The sequence below is a fragment of the Mus caroli genome, chromosome 4, assembly GCF_900094665.2.
Source record: "Mus caroli chromosome 4, CAROLI_EIJ_v1.1, whole genome shotgun sequence".
Taxonomy (NCBI): Eukaryota; Metazoa; Chordata; class Mammalia; order Rodentia; family Muridae; genus Mus; species Mus caroli.
Genome location: NC_034573.1, coordinates 126,093,652 through 126,111,972, shown reverse-complemented (window position 1 = coordinate 126,111,972; position 18,321 = coordinate 126,093,652). Strand labels below are relative to the sequence as shown.

The following is an 18,321-nucleotide window of genomic DNA, read 5'->3' as shown; positions in this document are numbered from 1 at the left end:
TTATTATTATTATACATAAGTACACTGAAGCTGACTTTAGACGTGCCAGAAGAGGGCATCAGATCTCATTACGGGTGGTTGTGAGCCATCATGTGGTTGCTGAAATTTGAACTCAGGACCTTCGGAAGAGCATATAGTGCTCTTACCCACTGAGCCATCTCCCCAGCCCAGCTACTGAATGTTTTAATGTGTTCTGACATGTATGACTAGTCTACGCAGTGAGTCCCAGGATAACCAGGACTATATAGGGAGATTCTGTCTCAAAAACCAAAACAACATCTGGGCAGTAGTGGCACATACTATCTTCCCAGTGGTTTTGCAGGCGGAGGTAGGAAGATTAGGTGTTCAAAGCCAGCCTCAGTTATATCGAAAGTTTGAGGTCAGCCTAGGTTATATGAGACCCTACCTCCAAGAAAGGAAGGAAGAAAGGAAGGAAAGAGGAAGAGAGGGAGAGAAGGAGAGAAGAAATCAGCCTCGGTTATATGAGAACCTATCATCAAGGAAGGAAGGAAGGAAGGAAGAAAAAAAAAACCTCTAGAACATAGCCCCAAATATAAGACATCATTATCATCATCATTATTGAGACAGAGTCTTACTGTGTAGCCCTGGCTGTCGTAGAACGCATACAATAATAGACCAAGTGGACCTAAACTCAACAGAGATCATCCAGCCTCAGGCCCTTCTTTCTGAAGAGTCTTCAACTGAGTCACGAAACCTACAATTTTTAATCCCATCTGATTAGCCTGTGAGCAGACGAGACGGTACAAGTGTCAAGTGTCACCTTCTGAGAATAAAGGGAAAGTTGGAGGTGCCCATAGCACAGCCTGCTGGATTACAGGCACACCCAGCCTGTTATTGTTGTTATTAGTGGCATTCTTGCCATGTTACAGGCTCAGAGCCAGCCCAGTCACCAAACCTGTCCAGTGAGCGATATATCCTCCAACTTAAGGAATTGGCTAGTAGGTGTTCAGAGAGGTGACATCACCCAGCTGGAGGTAGAAGAACTGAGTCCAGAGCTCTCCAACTCTCTACCTTTGTTCAAATTTTGCAACTCAGGAAGAAAAGCCTGAAGGCATAGGTATGGCCCCAGGGATAATAAATAACAGAACAACTCTCCTGTCCCCTCCTGTCCCCTCCTGTCCCCTCCTACCCCGTCTTGCCCCTTGCCCCAGGCTCCATTCCACATCTGCAGCTGCCTTCCCTTCCCTTTGGCTCACACAGAAGATGTGAAGTCAGATTGAATCCTTAGGAAGTTTCTTGCCTGCAGACAGCCTAGGTGGGCTTGCTACTGTTCTGTCCCACAGCAGGCTAGTGTGCCTGTCCCACACACTCAGGTGGGCTCCAGACATTCCAGTCACCTCCCTGCAGGAAGAGCCCAGGGCTGGGACGGTTGAGAGGCTGGTAGGAGGGCAAGCCCTCAGCGACATCTTGGGAAGAGGGACAGGGACAAAGGAGATAGCCTTGGTCAGGGGCTTGAACTGGAACTTGTAAAGGAAGTGACATCATTTTAGAGGCTTCCTGAACCGAGTTAGGAGACTTGTCCCTGATCTTTTACCTTTGGAGGCATGGACTACAGATCTACAAATAGCTGCCTTTCTCAGTAACACCTCAGATAACAAAATAGAACCATAAATAAAAATGACCATTTCATTGTGCTCTCACCCGGGAGGTGAGACAACATTTTTTTTTCTGAGTCAAGGTTCCTCTGTGTCATCCTGGTTGTCCTAAAACTTGCTCTGTAGACCAAACTGGCCTCCAGCTCACAGAGATTTCCCGCCTCTGCCTCCAGAGTGCTGGAATTAAAGGTTGTCCTCACCTCTGCCCAGCTACAGATTTTTAATCTGATCAAATTAGTGTATGAGAAGGCGAGCCGGTACAAGTGCCACCCTCTGAGAATAAAGGGAAAGTTGGAGGCGCCCGGAACACAGCGTTTGCACTGTCTCAGGACATGAACGATGTGAGGACCCCATGAGAACCTGTGCTCCCATCCCTCTATGTGGCTGATGGGTAGACAGACACTTCCGTGTTCATGGGCTGATGAGAAATGATTGGTGTGGGTGGTCCCAAAGGTAAGAGCAAACCTCCAGAAACTAATGAACTGTCCCTCAATGGCAGAACCTGAACACTACACCACAGAGCCCTATAGTGGTCTATTTTTTCATTTCATTTTATTGTGTGTGGATGTGGGTATGGGTGTGCATGCGCATGTGTGCATGCGTGGACAGTGTGTTGGGAATTGAACCGATGCCCTCATGCATGCTATGCAAGCAGCCTACCACTAGGCTATAGAACTCTCCAGATCTATTTCCTGTGTGTATGTTCATGGAGGCCAGAGGTCAACCTAGAGTGTCATTTCTCAGGTGCTATCCACTCCATTTTACCTCTCCCCTTCTCTCTTTCTTTCTTAGACATCGTCTCCTGGCCTGGAGCTTACCAAGTCATATAGCTTAGCTTGCCAGAGAGGCCCAGGGGTCTCCCAATCTCTGCTTTCCCAAAGCTGAGGTTAGAAGCATGAACGGGCCATGTGAGGCTTCTTTGTCTATGAAACACTTCATCAGTGAGCCGTCTCCACAGCCCTGGATGTTTAGTTTCAAAATACGGTGGTGGGTGTATGGGTTCTGTTCTTTCTTTCTTTCTATTAATCTCATGTAGTTTCNTCTGACCTTGAACTCATTACGTCTCTTGAACCTCTGACCCTTCCTGCCCTCGCCTCCTAAATGCTGGGATTGCAAGTGATTGACGCAACCCCAGCGTACACAGTGCTGGAGATCAAACCCAGGGCTCAGTGTGTGGTAGCTGGGCATTCCACCAACTGAGCTGCACCTAAGTCCTTTTATTCTTCAGTCTGCAAACACACATATGTATATATACATACACATATCACACACACACACACACACTACTTTGTAGGGAATAATACATTCGTAAACAAAATAAAAAGGTCTGAAGGAGAGAAGAGTCAACAGAGAAAAAAGCTGACAGAGACAGAGACAGAGACAGAGAGAGCAGAGCCTGGGGAGAGAAGCAAAGGGCCCCATCCTTGGATGTCTGAGTGACCTCCTACCGTGAACCTTTACTTCCACCTTCTCTCAGCTGAGTCGCCTCAAATGGGCCCAACCGGCCCTGAAAAGTCAGATTTTCAGCTCTTCCCACCAAACAGCCCCCATTTTCAGTTCTTTCCAACCCAGCAGTCCCCTTTCCTCCTGGCCCCTCCTGGTTTGTCAACCAGAGCACCACTACTTTTCTCCCAGAATCTTCCTAGGTTTCAACAAGGTCAGGACACCCTTGGCAGAGAACCTGGCACATAGCAGGGGTCCTCCCTCTAGCCCTGAACCTAAGCTTCCTGCCCTGGGCTCAGAGAAGATCACTCCCTGCTTCTATCTGAAGAGTCCTTAACTGAAGTCATGAAACCTACCAGAAACCAAGCGGACTAATGGCTCTGCAGAAGCCAGTCTCAGCCTTTTAGAGGAAAAAAAAAAAATCCAGGACTTTCTGATCAAAGATTTGTTGCAGTAGAATAAATCCCCCACAGAGGAATTCATGTCTGCATTCTCTGTAGGAGCGGCGTGGTACGGATGAGTGAGCCCTGGACAGGGGGAATAGCGCTCCACAAATCTGAGCACTTTCCATTTTATAAAAGGCCTCCCTCCACAGCTGTTATCTGCTTCCATTCTCTATCCTGGGAGGGAGTGCCCACAGTCAGAGCCCTTCTCTACCGGAAAATCAAGGTAGCATGCATGCTTCCTGGAGATGAAGTGAGGGTTAAATGTAATGTGTGTGATATAGACAGGAAAATCTTTCCATGGCTTATGGCTGTGTGTGTGTGTATGTGTGTGTGTGAACATATGAGTGCTAATTTTAAACTTTAATCAGTATCTTCAGGTACAAATAAATTGGTTTCAAGGTCCAACCACTCAAATTATAAAAGCTGGAAAATGGGGCTGGAGAGACGGCTCAGCCATTAAGAGCACTTGCTGCTCTTGCAGAGGACTCTACTGAGGAACACAGCTCTCATATCAGGCAGCTCACGGCTGTGACTCCAGCTCCAGAGGATCTGACAGTTCTGGCTTCTCCAGGCACCTGCACTCATGCACAAAATTAAAGAATAAAAATCTTAAAAGTCTGGGAAAAAAAAGTCAGACATGGTGTAATGGTTTGTATATGCTCAGCCCAGGGAGTGGCATGATTAGAAGGTGTGGTCCTGTTGGAGTATGTGTGGCCTTGTTGGAGTAGGTGTGTCACTGTGGGCGTGGGCTTTAAGACCCTCACCCTAGCTGCCTGGAAACCAGTAATCTGCTAGCAGCCTGCAGATGAGGATGTAGAACTCTCAGCTCCTCCTGCACCATACCTGCCTGGATGCTGCCATGTTCCTGCCTTGATGATAATGGACTGAACCTCTGAACCTGTAAGCCAGCCCCAATGAAATGTTGTCCTTATAAGAGTTGNCTTAGCCGGGCGTGGTGGCGCACGCCTTTAATCCCAGCACTCGGGAGGCAGAGGCAGGCGGATTTCTGAGTTCGAGGCCAGCCTGGTCTACAAAGTGAGTGCCAGGACAGCCAGGACTACACAGAGAAACCCTGTCTCAAAAAAAAAAAAAAAAAAAAAAAAAAAAAAAAAAAAAAAAAAAAAAAAGAGTTGCCTTGGCCATGGTGTCTGTTCACAGAAGTAAAACCCAAACTAAGACACATGGTCACACAGACCTTTAGCTCTAGCACTCAGGAAGCAGAGGCAGGCAGATCTCTGTGATTTTGAGGTCAGCCTGGTCTACACAGTGAGTTACAAGACAGCCATGGCTCTGTAGAGAGATCCTGTCTCAAAAAAAAAAATCTGGAAAATGTAGGAGAAGGTAAACACCTTTTTTCTTCCCTTCCTTCCTTCCCTCCTTCCTTCCTTTCTTTGTTTAAGACAGTGTCTAGTCAGGCGTGGCGGCACGCACGCCTTTAATCCCAGCACTTGGGAGGGAGAGGCAAACAGATTTCTGAGTTCGAGGCCAGCCTGGTCTACAGAGTGAGTTCCAGGACAGCCAGGGCTACACAGAGAAACCCTGTCTCGAAAAACAACAACACAAAAAGACACAGTGTCTTATCTGGGTGTAGTGGTGCATGCCTTTGAATCTAGCACTCTTTGTGAGTTCAAGGCCATCCTGGTCTATATAGTGAGTTCCAGGACAGCCAGGCCTTCATATTGAGACCCTGTCTGGAAAAATAACAACAAAAAGTACGGTGTCCTGCACTCTAAGAGGGCCTCATACTCACTGAGTAGCCAACCTGCAAAACGGTCCCCTCCTTAAGGACAGGATCCAGGGTGGCATTTGCTTTGTTTTGAGACTTTGCCTTTCTATGGAGCCAAGGCTAGCCTCAAACTAACTGTGTTGATCCTCCTGCCTCAGCCAGTCAAGTGCTCGCATGAGAGTTGAGAAACAACACTGGCTGGGTTTAGAGTGTCAATCTTTCTGTTTGTTTGTTTGGTTGGTTGGTTTTTTTCAAGACAGGGTTTCTATGTGTAGGCCTGGCTGTCCTGGAACTCACTCTGTAGACCAGGCTGGCCTCGAACTCAGAAATCTGCCCGCCTCTGCTTCCCAAGTACTAGGATTAAAGGCGTGTGCCACCACTGTTCCGCTAGAGTGTCAATCTTGAAAAGGAAGGGGCCTCTGAGGGTAAAATTCACCAGGCCACACAGTTGGGTTTGGAGGAGATTTACTTGTATATGCCAAGTGGCCTAAAGAGCACTGGAGGCACCGGCTGTCTGTCACGGGCAGACCTCAGGCTTATCAGTTGAACATCTATGTCCAGTTTCTTCAAGTAGAAAATGAAGACAATCTCCACGTGGCTCCCCCACAACTGGAATTGGGGGGGGGCTGTCTTTAAAGCTATAGCCTGACTGTGGAATCCATTCCCCAATGGGGCTGCCTTGTCTGGCCTCAGTGGGAGAGGTTACGCCTAATCCTTCATAGATTTGATCTACCAGAGTTGGGGGATCCTCAGGTGGGCCCCACCCTCTCAGAGGAGAAGGGAAGGGAGGGTGAGGAAGTCTGAGAGGAAGAAAACAGGAAGCAGGGGGCAGTGTGTTTGGGATGTAAAAGAATAAATAAATAAATTAATTAATTAATTAATTAATAATAGAAGAAAATAATAAAATGAAGACAGACAATAGCAGCCCAGCACCATATAGCCACACAGAGGGGTGGAAAGTGGGGTGTCTAACAAAGGCCCCATCAGTTATAGCCACTGTGGACCCCTATTTATCTTTCCATGCTTTCCTTACCCAGCGTCAACCCTGGTCTAAAGTATGACATAGAAAGTTCTAGAAAAAACAAAACAAAACAAAACAATTTCTAAGTTATAAGCTGTGCCCCATTCTGAGCAGCACGATAAAATCTTGCACAGTCCTGTTTAGACTGGCCCAGAGGTGACTCATCCCTTGCCTGGCATAGCCCGGCAGCACAGTGTGTGTGTGTGTGTGTATGTGTGTGTGTGTGCGCTCACTTCTTGCCCATTAGTCACCCAGGGGCTGTCTCCACTGGGACCAACGTCTGTTCTCACAGCACTCTGTTTAAATGTCCCATATATGGCTGTCACTTAACACTACACTGGTGCCTATGACATTCACCTGGCTCCTCATCGCTTAGGCATTTTAGGCATTATATCATCTTACATCATCACAAAAAGGGGAGTGGAAGGGAGAGGTTATAGTCACGTAACGTAGAAAATAACTTTCTCTTTTTGAGACCAGGTCTCACTATGTAGCCCAGGTTAGCTTGAAGCTACACCAGGCTGCCCTTGAACTCACTGAGATCACCCTCCTTTCTAGAACCTTCTTTTCAGCTAAATATCTGGCCCCTAGCCCCCCCTCCCTCAGGGGCTTCCACGGCACTTTCACTGCTCGGTTTAAGGGCCCCACCATGAACAGTCCTTCTGCCTCCAACTCATTCTGACTCAGCTTGCTGGCATCTTCCAACTTCAGCAACATACATCTGCCTGCTTTTGTGGCAGGGCTCTCTCCCCCTCTAAACCTCTGTCTCCCTTGTCCTCCTCTGCTTGGGAAGTGTCATCTCTTCTGCCCTCTGGCTGCCTCAGTCCTGGTCACCCTTCTGGACTAGACTACTGCATGCTTGAGATGTCTTTCCTCGTCTGCCGGCCCTAGGCAGCCCAGGCGCCCTTCCCCTGAGAACCCATCCCTATCTCCACACAAATTCCTCGAGGACAGGGGCTAGGTTTTATTCCACCTAAGACTCTGACAAGATGTTGATGCTGAGGGGGCTTTAGAGATGGCTCAGTGGTTAGACCCTTCACTGGTCTCGTTGAAGATGCAGGTTGAATCCCCAGCATCCGTGTTAGGTAGCTCATAACTGCACATAACTGGAGCTCCAGGGCTCTCTCTGATGCCTCTGTACCTGGGGCACCTGCATTCATGTGCACAGACTCACACACAGACACACAATAAAAATTAACCTTTAAATGTCTGTGTCAGACACCAAGAAGATGGCTTTAAGAACAGGGTCTGGTGGAGGCAGGGGTTCTCTAGGCTTTAGCTTGGCTCTGCTACTAACTCTATGTAACTCTTAAGTCATGTCCTTATTTGACGCTCAGGTTCTCAAGTTTCAAAAAGATAGTCTTGGACCGAATTAGAGACTTGCCCTGAGGAGTTAAACCTAGAGAACTTCTGTTCTCTGTACCTGATGCCCCAGGTACAGAGGCATCAGAGAGAGCCCTGGAGCTCCAGTTATGTGCAGTTATGAGCTACCTAACACGGATGCTGGGGATTCAACCTGCATCTTCAACGAGACCAGTGAAGGGTCTAACCACTGAGCCATCTCTAAAGCCCCCTCAGCATCAACAGAAGTAAATCATAAGTGGAGCCGGACAGTGGTGGCGCACGCCTTTAATCCCAGCACTCGGAAGGCAGAGGCAAGCAGATTTCTGAGTTCAAGGCCAGCCTGGTCCACAGAGTGAGTTCCAGGACATCCAGGACTACACAGAGAAACCCTATCTTGAAAAACAAAAACAAAAAACAACCGACCAAACAAACAAAAAAATCTTAAGTGGCTGGNCATGGAAGCACAGGCCTGTAGCCTCAGCAACTAGGGCTGGGGCAGGGGGATTGAAAAAGTTCAGGGTGTGCCTGGATGGCAGAGTGATTTTCAGGCCAGCCTGGGCAACCGAGGGTGACACTGCTTTAAAAGATAAAAGAAGAAAAGAAGCGGGGTGCTAGAGATGTAGCTCAGTGGCAGGGCTCTTGCTTTTGGCAGCACTAGGGTTTGAACTTCAGCAGGGTGCGGTGGGACAGGGGGATGCCAAAGCAAAGCCCACAGTTATCTTTTGCGCCTCACCCTCTGAGAGAGAATGCAGACACTGTAATTTCTAAAAATTCCTCAAGTGCTTCTGTGTGGTCTGCCTGGGGTGACACGGAGATATGGCGATCAATGATGGTTGAAGATCGATAAAATGTCCCATACAGGAGAGACCTGTTTTCAGGGCCTTTGAACCAGTTAGGGAGTTCAGGTTTGCTCTTCTCTGGGTTGTTATGAGCCCTCAACAGGCCAGAGGCCACTGTGAACAAGCCAAAGAGAGGCCTAGAAGCAAGAGCCCTTGCCACTGTGCATGTGGGAAAGTGGGCATCGAGATCTTAATGTCCCTCTACCTGCCCCTGAGGCAGGACCAGCACACCATTTACAGAAGGAGAGACAGCATGAGAAATGAGTCTCTCAAGGCCATGCCTGGCACAGGTGGATTAAGGGCCTGAGTCAGGAACTCTAGAAGAGTCAGTCTTGAGGTCACTGAGCACTTGAAACGGAGACATGGAGATGTGACTTAAGCGTAAAAAAAACACCGATACACACCTGGAATCCCAGCACTTGTGAGGCTAAAGCAGGAAAACAGAGTTCCAGGCTAACCAAGGCAACACAGTGAGAGCCTGTATACAGACAGGCAGACACACACAGACACACACACAGATACATACACAGAGAGATACACACAGAGACACACAGACATATACATGCAGATACAGACACACACACAGACACACAGATACACAGAGACACACAGACATACAGACACACACACACACAGACACACAGACATATACATGCAGATACAGACACACACACAGACACATAGATACACAGAGACACACAGACATACAGACACACACACACAGACACACACACACACACACACACAGAGACACACAGAGACACACAGAGACACACAGACAGACAGACAGACAGACAGACACACACACACACACACACACAAACTCTTTGCCCCTGCTCCCCACCAGGAACAACAAGGGCTGGACAATGCAGCCCCAGAACAAGTAATTGCAAACAAGGTGCTATCGCCCCCTAGGGGTCACTTCGGTATATTTGTCTTCTGAGAACTGCATTTTTGGCCAGGGAAGAGGGCAGCCACGGAGGCCTCGTGGGTGGCCAACATTAAAAAGAGCTTAGCAAGCATTGTATTGAACGTCTCCTATAGACACTCATTATGTCCAATCACAATCCTTTCTATTGTCTCCCAGGGGAGGAAACTGTAGCTCAGTAGCACATTCAGAGCTAGGATGAAATTTTAGCACCGGGATTTGGTTTTGCCTGGCTTCATGCTACATCACTCATAAAAGGCGTGAAAGCCCGCCCAGGTCTTCTTTCTCTTCCCACAAAGATTTGGTGGGATCAGGCCTGAAAACATGCAGGACACCTTAGCCAGGCCTGGAGGCTCGCTCATTCCAGCACTTGGGAGGCTGAGGCAGTTTGAAGTCAGCCTGGGCTGCATAGCAAGACCTTTATCTAAGAAAAATCAGGAGAAAGGGAGAGAAGAGGGGGACGGGGCGGGGGGGGGGAGGAGAAAGAGAGGGGGGAGGAGCTTTACTCCTGCTGGGTTCCAGCATGCTCTCCTGGCAGAGCCTTCTCCCACCAAGTCCGTAGGTAGGTAGACGGTTAACACCTTTGTTCAGCACTTGGCACAGCCCAGAGGAAAGAGGGAAGTGGCATGCATTGCTGTCTCACACTTGGCTGTGCCTGGAGAGGGCCTGACAGCCACCCTGGCTTGCTGCAGGTGAGACTGCCGGGACCAGGCTGCATGGCTCACACTGAACAGTGTGTGAAGGGGAGAGGAGGTGGGGGGGTGGGGTGGAGCGGGTGCACACAGCACAGTCATGGCAGCTCTGGGATTTGCAAAAAACCTAGGTGTCAGAGTGGGAACGGCTTTTATAGAAACCAATGAGTCCAGCTCCCCGAAGGTGCTGATAAGGAGACTCAGAAAGGGTGAGGCGCTTCACCGAGTCACCCAGTGGATTACAGGTATAGACCAAGTCCCCAGACCCCCAGACTCTCACTTGCAGCGTGAACCTGAGACAAAGGGCAGACAGACTCAGGGGAAGTCCAGCCCTGATGGTGACATATGCTTCTGCTGTCTTCATGCTTCCTGCCCCACCCCCAAGACCTCTTCCATCAACAGCAAATCTGATAGCACAGTCAGGCCTTTTGAACCGCACACCTGCATCTCTAGAGAGCATCCAAGCTCATGGATTGAACCCTCTCTCCTCTTTGGGGCAGAAGAGAATTTGCTTTCTCTAACATGGGTAAACAAGGCAATAACAACAGAGATCTATTTCCTGGAAACCAAACAGGGAATCGTAGTGTTTTTAAAGGATTCAAGTCCACCAGCCACCATCTGGTTTCCCTGCTCGCTGGCACAGGCAAGGTAGCCTGTGGAATCACCTAGACTGCTTGCTTCCCAGATCCATTTACTACCTCTGTGATCTTGGATAAGTTGCTTAGCCTCTCTGAGCCTTTCCCCCATTCAATAATTCCCAAGGGTGAGAGCAACCGGCATCTGACACTGATCTTGGGAGATTTACAGTGATGTCTAGAGACACAGTTCTGTGCCTGGGATGTCCTGAGAGGATGACAACATACGTGTCAGGAGCCACGGAAAGACGACCTGCTGATACCCCAAGACCCGATTGTGAGAGTGGCTTTGAGGCACAGGACCGAAGCTTGGAGAACATTTGCCCGTAGTCACCCTAAATCCCCTTCACTTCCTGCCATTTACCATTGCAAAGACCACTTGAACCGACTCCTTCCCCTCCCTTATGTGGACTCACTGAAGCCCCACCTCTTGACTGAGGCCTGTATTTAGAAAGACAGTGGTTCTTTTGCTTCTCTGAGTGTCTTCACAGGTCACTCCCGCTACCCAAAATGCCTTTCTTTTTTATTGTTTAAAATCTTTATTGTATGTGTGTGATGAGTGTGTGGTCCATGTATGTACACATGTGTGTGTGCCAGCCAAATGAGGATACGGGGTGTCCTCCCCAAACACTCCCAGCCTCATTCCCTTGAGATAGGGTCTTTCGAGGTCACCATTTAAGTTATGCTGGCTGACCTGTGATCTTCCGGGGTCTGCCTGTCTCATATCCCCAGAGCCAGAATTACAGGTTTTTTTTTTTTTAATTTTTTTTTAAAGATTTATTTATTTATTATATGTAAGTACACTGTAGCTGTCTTCAGACACTCCAGAAGAGGGCGCCAGATCTCGTTATGGATGGTTGTTAGCCACCATGTGGTTGCTGGGATTTGAACTCTGGACCTTTGGAAGAGCAGTCGGGTGCTCTTACCCACTGAGCCATCTCACCAGCCCAGAATTACAGGTTATACAGCCATGCCTGGCTTTTTTTCACATGGGTGCTGGGAACTTGAACTCAGGTCTCCATGCTTGTGCAGCAGCCCCTCTTACCTACTGTGCCCCTCCCTCTCCTCCAAAGAAGGCTTTCTGGAAGTTTCCCTGGACCCCAGAGTAGAACGGATCCCTCCTGCTCTCCATACTAAGTTTCTGATGGGAGATTACATTTGGCCTCCCCGACTGTCCTCAGTTGCTGACTTCTGGTGTCCCTGCCAGACTGGGGGTTCTGGAAGGGACTGGCACATGGGTGGTGGAGCTCAGTGTCCTTCCCCAGCCACCTGCAGGGCTCCCTGTTCAACCTCCCCATCACTGAAATGTCCTCTCTCCCCTGTGTGTGTCAGTCTGTCCCTCACGCAGGGCCTGCCTCACTGCAATGCAGAGCTTCTGTGTCTCACCTCTCCCCACAATAAAGGTCATTCCGAGAGCAGGGACTTGGCTTTGTTCATAGCTAAACATTTTAGAGTTGATACAGACGATCAATAAAAATTTACTCAAAGAGTGCATGAAAGAATACAGACGATTCTACCCTTCTTAGACCTGTTCCCTCATCGCTAGTAATCCAAATGCCTTGTGGTGAGTCTATCTGACATCCCTACAGGAGCTCAAAACTCAGTCAAAGCTAGGCGGTGGTGGTGCACACCTTTAATCCCAGCAGAGGCAAAGGCAGGTGGATCTCTGAGTTCGAGGCCAGCCTGGTCTACAGAGAGAGTTCCAGGACACCCAGAGCTACACAAAGAAATCGTGTCTCCAAAAAACCAACCAACCAACCAACCAACCAACCAACCAACCAAAGAAAGAAAGAAACAAACAAATTCAGTCAAGCCCTGTCACCCAGACTTCCTCTTGGCTGGCCTCCATATTGCTGACCAAACCCAGGGCCTTGTGCCTGCCAGATAAGCATGCCCCAGATAAGACATAGCCCAGATTGGCCTCAGACCGGACACCCTCATGCCTCTGCCTCCTGAGGCATGGGTTCACAGGTGTGTACTACTAGGACCAACTTCTTACTTAAATGTGTTGGTTTTGTTTTGTTTTGGCCAGAGGACAGCTTGAGGTATCCTTCCTCTTTCCACCATGATGTTCCCAGGTCGACAGGCTTGGCAGCAGTGCCCACTGAGCCACCCTGTCAGCCCCTCTTGATGCTTTCTGGATTGGGGTGGAACCCAGGGTTTCATGTATTCGAAGCAAGCACTGTGCAGCTGAGCCCCCAGCCCAGCACCCAAACTGGTGCTTTCCAGTTTCCTTTCTGCTGTTTCCCCCAGCTATCTCATAAAAAGGAGAAAACAGAGGACCCCCCATGAGTCAACGGCACTGTTGATAGCCTTGGTCTCTGTATCTTCCACCCTTCCAGGTTCTGTTTCCTCTCCCCACATATTTGGGACATTTGTTTGTCTTACATTGGACTGCTCTGTCTGCCTAAAGACACAATATCTCTGCTACAGACGCCACTTCCTCTGGAAGCCCTTCCCACCCACGCTCTGAAGAGTCATATGTAGCACAGGCTGGCTTTCAAGTAGTTAATATAGTCAGGAGTGATCTTGAACTCCTGTCTACCTCCTGAGTGCTGGGATTACAGATGTGCACCATCATGACCAGTTGTATGCAGCACTAGGGATCAAACCAGGGCCCTGTTAGGCTTGCTCGGCAAGTACTCTACCAGCTGAGCTATATTCCTAGTCCCCCAATCTCTCTCCTTTGATCTCCTGACTTCAAGTCTATTTGTTGGCTCCTCCTGCCTATGGCTAGAAGCTCATTGAAGATAATCCCACTCCCTACCCACTCCAGACCAAATCACTTGCAGCCAATCTAGAATAAGTCTGTTTATAGGGCCCAAAAGTACCCAAAAGAAATCAGCTAGGCCTGGCTAGAGGGCTAGCCTAGCATGCATAGGCTCTGAGTTTGAGCCCCTCCAAGACCACACCCCCTACAATAATAATAGTAATAATAAATAATAATAATAATGTTAGTCTCCCTTTCCCCATGTTTTCTCTCTTTCTCTCTCTCTCTCTTTCTCTCTCACTTTTGTTTTTGAGACAGTCTTATTTTGTAGCCCAGGCTAGCCTCAAACTCGAGATCTAACTACCTCTGTGTCCCAAGGGCTGGGATAATAGGTCTGAGCAGCACTCCGGCCTTCTCCACTCTGTTTATAGTACTCCAAGAGCCCCTGATCATCCAGGACAAAATCCAAAGCCTCGCCAAGATCTACAAGTCCCCCACTGTCTGCCTTGACACCATCACCTCTTTGACATCAGCTCCTACCTGCCTCCCCAGTCAGCACACCACTTCACCCACCAACACATAGTAGGGCTCTCCTCCCTTCCAGTGCCACTCCTGAGATCGCTCTGGCCCTTAACACAAGCTGATGCTTTCCACTTTATCTGTTTACTGACGGTCTCTCCACTGCACACCCCCACTGGACCCACATAACACATAGCTCTGTCTAGTTCATCATTGTGTCCCCAGGGCCTGACTAGTGGCTGGCTGCCGGTAAGCGGTGGCTTCCCAGCCCAAGAGTGCTCTAGGCTGGAGACATCCACCTATGAGTCATGTGCTCAGGGGTGGTATGGAGAGCCCAAGGGAAGGTGAGATCACCCAGGGAAAGAGGGTCTACCATAAATGGGAAGGAGGGCCCAGGGCAGCAGGGCACCCAGTGCCTGGGCATACAAAGATGAGCCTGAAAAACAAACAAACAAACAAACAAACAAAACAAAGAGGAAAGAGTATTTGGTCAAAGGAGCCCAAGAATCCTGTTTCAGAGGGAATATGTGGTCACAGTGTTCACTATGGAGGGGAGTCAGGGGGATGGGGGCACCTTAGATCGGATCTGGCTTCCTGTATGCTGACCTTGGACTCTGTGGGCCTTGCTGCCAGCCATCTCAACAAGGAGGGCTCCCTCTCAGGTCTGGGAATGCCAGCCTCAAAGCATCCATATTTCTGTCCGTGTTCATATCACCCTTGCCAAAAAGAAACGTTATCCATCCAGAGAGAGAAGGGACCACAGCAGATCCACTCTCTTATCAGGGAGATAGTAAAGGCAAGGAGCCATCTTTATATTCCTGGTCCTGTCATCGGGATAGAGAAGAGTGGGGGCCCGAGACCCTGCCACTTATACCCACTGGCCTGGACTCCAGCTTCCAATGGAGTCCTGGTCTCTTGAATAAAGCCCACTTTCTACCAACCAACTGGGAAATATCAGCGATCAAAGCTCAGCTGCCCAAGTGGCCAGCTTGCTGTTGTCATAAAAGGACCATTATAGGAAGGGCTGAGAGTCTAGCCAATGTCACTGGCATGTAGAGGAAAGCACAGACCTGCAACACAAATGCCACTAGAAAACACCATAAGGTGTTCTCAGCCTTCCTGATGCTGCAGCCCTTCAACACAGCTCTTCATGTGGTGGTGACCCTCAACCACAAAATTATTATTTTTTTTTGTTGCTACTTCATAATTGTAATTTTGCTAATTTTATAAATCGTAATGTAAGTATCTGTATTTTCTGAACTCTTAGGCAACCCGCACCCCCACCCCCATCCCCACCCCCGTGAAAGGGTCTGTCGAGTCTCAAAGGGGTTGAGACCCAGGGGTTGAGAACCACTGCCGTAAAGCAATCTCCAAGATGAGATCTGAGGTTGCTACTACAAAGCCGGGCGAGGAAGGCCGAGTTCCTGTCTGAGGTTAGATGTAAGACTAGGCAGTGATTCCATTTGATTTTGCAAAGCAAACCTGGAGTGTGGTCTTTGTCACCCTCGTTTCATATAGGAGGGAGCCAATGCTCAGAGAACTCTACGGCTTTCCCGCAGCTAAGCAAGTAGCCAGGGCTAGTTTGCTAATGTGGCCAGTTTGAGAGTATTAGGATCTTAATCTCTGATGGTCCCCAAACCCAGCGAGTGGGGGCGAGGGGGCGCGTTGAGTATTACATTCTACAAGTACTGAGACTTTGGGCAAGATTTTTCGCCACCTTCTTCCCATCTGCAATAAAGCCAATCTCCCTGAGCTTTGCAGTTCTGATGTTGCTCGAAAAGCTAGGATTTGCAGAGAACTTTACTGCGTATAAAAAGGCATCCACGGTCTCTCACCCACTCCCACCAATCCGCAGTGAAAGGGAAGCGTCCTCTCCATTTGAAAGATGTGCACACTGAGGCTCAGAGAGAAGCAGTGACCTGCCCAAGGTCAAGAGCAAGTCAGGGGGCCCTTTCCAAACCCGAGCTCCAAATTGGACGCTCCTTCAAGTCCCCTCCCGTACTGGCGTCACCCCTGACCTGGCCGGTAGAGGGCTCCCCGATTCCCTAGGCCGTCACCGCGGGCCACCTAGGGGGTAGACTTTTCACCTCGGGCCGAGGGGGTGGGCACTCCTGTCCAGTGGGATCTTCCCAGAGCGCGGGACACGGAGGACGCTCTCCCAGGGTCCCGCAGCCTCCCCTGGGGAATCCCTCCGCCCACCCCATGATCCAGGGCTTTGGACAACCATCCGGGATGCTCCCTTCGGGCCCCGATGGTCCTTTGGGACGGTCTTTCCATGCGCTCCTGTCCCGTCCGAGAGGCGCACAGAGGCGGGACGCCAGGTGACCCATCAGGACCCGCCCGGCTAGGCTCAGCTCCCGGAGGCTGCGACACCCCAAGCTCCCGCGCTTACCAGCTCCCTGCTGGGAGGTTCGGAACAACGCTGCTGGCGCCTCGCACCCCTACGGGCTACAGCCCGGCCTCCTCCACGACCCCACTGAGCTCCGGGCGCCGCCGCCCTCCGCGCCTGCAGCTCGAGCTCCGTGCTCCTGCCCGCGCCCGCCGCTGCTCCGCGCTCAGCTCCCCGGCTCCTCCCCCGCTGGGCTCGCTCCCCACTCGGCCTCCCGCCCACAGCAGGGGAGGCCCGCCCGGAGCCCCTGCCCCAACCCCACGGTGGGAGGACTCAGGGGATGCGGGTGGAGGAGGCCCACCTGTAGGAAGGAATGGACTGTCCGGGGAAAGTGGACCGTGCCTAGACTCCATCCGCAGGTTCCTCACAAGCTGAGTCTCCCGCCCCCTACCTTTAATTTAGCAAGTATTTATTGATCTGCTCTATATCTGCACCGGCTATGCACTGCGCTTAAAACCATTGTGCAACCCCCGCCCCTTGGGGCTCACGTTCTACTGGGGCGGATGCGATGCACTTAATGAGATGACAGATGTTTCAGGAGGAAAATAAAGCAAGAAAGAAGGTGGGGAGCGGACAGGGTGGTCGGAGGCAGTGGGAGGGCGGGGGAAGGGAGAAAGTCTCACCGGGAAAGCAGCCTCTCAGGACAGACCGGAGGTAGGAAGCGTCCCGGCCACACACCAGAGGTGGAATGAGTACAGTTTCCTGCTGGGCAAGCAGAGTGATCCCAAAGTTGGGGCAGCAGATCTGACCGCCAGCTCCCTTATTAAGCCTTTAGTAGGGGCTGCGGATGTAGAGAGCCAGGGAAAAAAAAAAAAAAAAGAGGACTGAGTTCAAAGACAGGGAGGGCAAAGACTCCTGCTTGACCAGGTTCCGTACAGCTCCGGTGGACCTGGCCTTCCGTGTCCTTGCCCACCCACTGTGTCTCCTTACTGTTTGTATATTCTCATGTCTTGTTATCACCAGCATCCACCCGTAGACTGGTTATGTATTCTTGATGAATTGACCCTATTAGCATCATGAAGTGACCACGACTCTTCATCCCTGGTAAAAAGTTGTGTCTTTGAGTCTCCTTTGGGGGGGAGTGCATAGGGAGATCCGGAAGCACCCACCAGCACCCACACAGCTGTTTGACATCTGGCACACCAGCACACCGAGAACTCAGCAGCTATTCCACGCCTTGCTTGCAGCGTCCTTCAGTGTCCTTCTATTTGCACCAAACTCTCTGCCCACCTGGCCCTCCCCTCCAGCCCCCACCCCTTGCTCTCCTGGTCTGTCATTTGTGATTGGCTTGGAGCCTCCATCTCTCTCAGTCTCTCTTTTTTGGAAGGCTGTGATCAATGGTCATTAATAATGCAGAGGTTCTTTTTGTCTTAGCGCAGATCCCAGGCAAATAAATCCGAGGCATGAATAGACAGGAGTTATGGGCAGCCACACCTCAATCAGCGGTCTCTCCTCTCTTTAGGCCCTTGGCTCTTTCCCCACACAGGAGATGGGGAGATTGAGCAATGCCAAACATAGGTGGCCTTAATATAGGCTGTGCTACCAGTGTCCTGGCTGAACCCCTGTGGAGGGCCAGAGGGTCCTGATACACAGCCCAGCATGGCAGCTGCCAAGGTCCTACCCTGAGGTCTTGTGGTTGAAAACTACATACTTTAGAGTAGACAGCGGCATGTCACGAGTGTGAGTGTGTGTGTGTGTGTGTGTGTGTGTGTGTGTGTGTGTCTTCTATCAAAAGTCCCTGAAGCAGCCCTGGGAAAAGATATGAGCAACATAGCTCAGTTGGGAGCATACTGGCCTAGCATGCACAAACACCTGACTTTAACACCCAGCATCTAATAAAGCAAGAGTAGCAGCACATGCCTTAATCCCAGCACTAGGGAGGATTAGAAGTTCAAGGTCACTGGCTACATTCACAGGGAGTCTGAGTCCAGTCTAGACTCTATGAGACTGTCTCAAAATAATGATGATGGTGATGATGGTGGGGGGGAGGAGGAAGAAGAGGAAGGAAAGGAG

General features: G+C 50.1%; 1 protein-coding gene across 4 annotated transcripts in view; it reads right to left on the bottom strand.

Moving 5' to 3' along the window:
• Htr1d (5-hydroxytryptamine receptor 1D) overlaps positions 1 to 17,491 on the bottom strand; it is a 21,831-nt gene extending 4,340 nt beyond the window's left edge. Inside the window, exons 1-2 of one of the 4 annotated variants that reach the window (XM_021161077.1) lie at positions 17,239 to 17,491; positions 16,932 to 17,089 (exon numbers count right to left, since the gene is read on the bottom strand). The gene's annotated coding sequence lies outside the window, so the exon portion shown is untranslated. Of the gene's footprint in view, positions 1 to 16,311; positions 16,450 to 16,931; positions 17,090 to 17,238 lie in introns of those variants that run through there. The other 3 variants (XM_021161080.1, XM_021161079.1, XM_021161081.1) reach the window with 3 other exon arrangements.
• Positions 17,492 to 18,321: the final 830 nt, after the last annotated feature.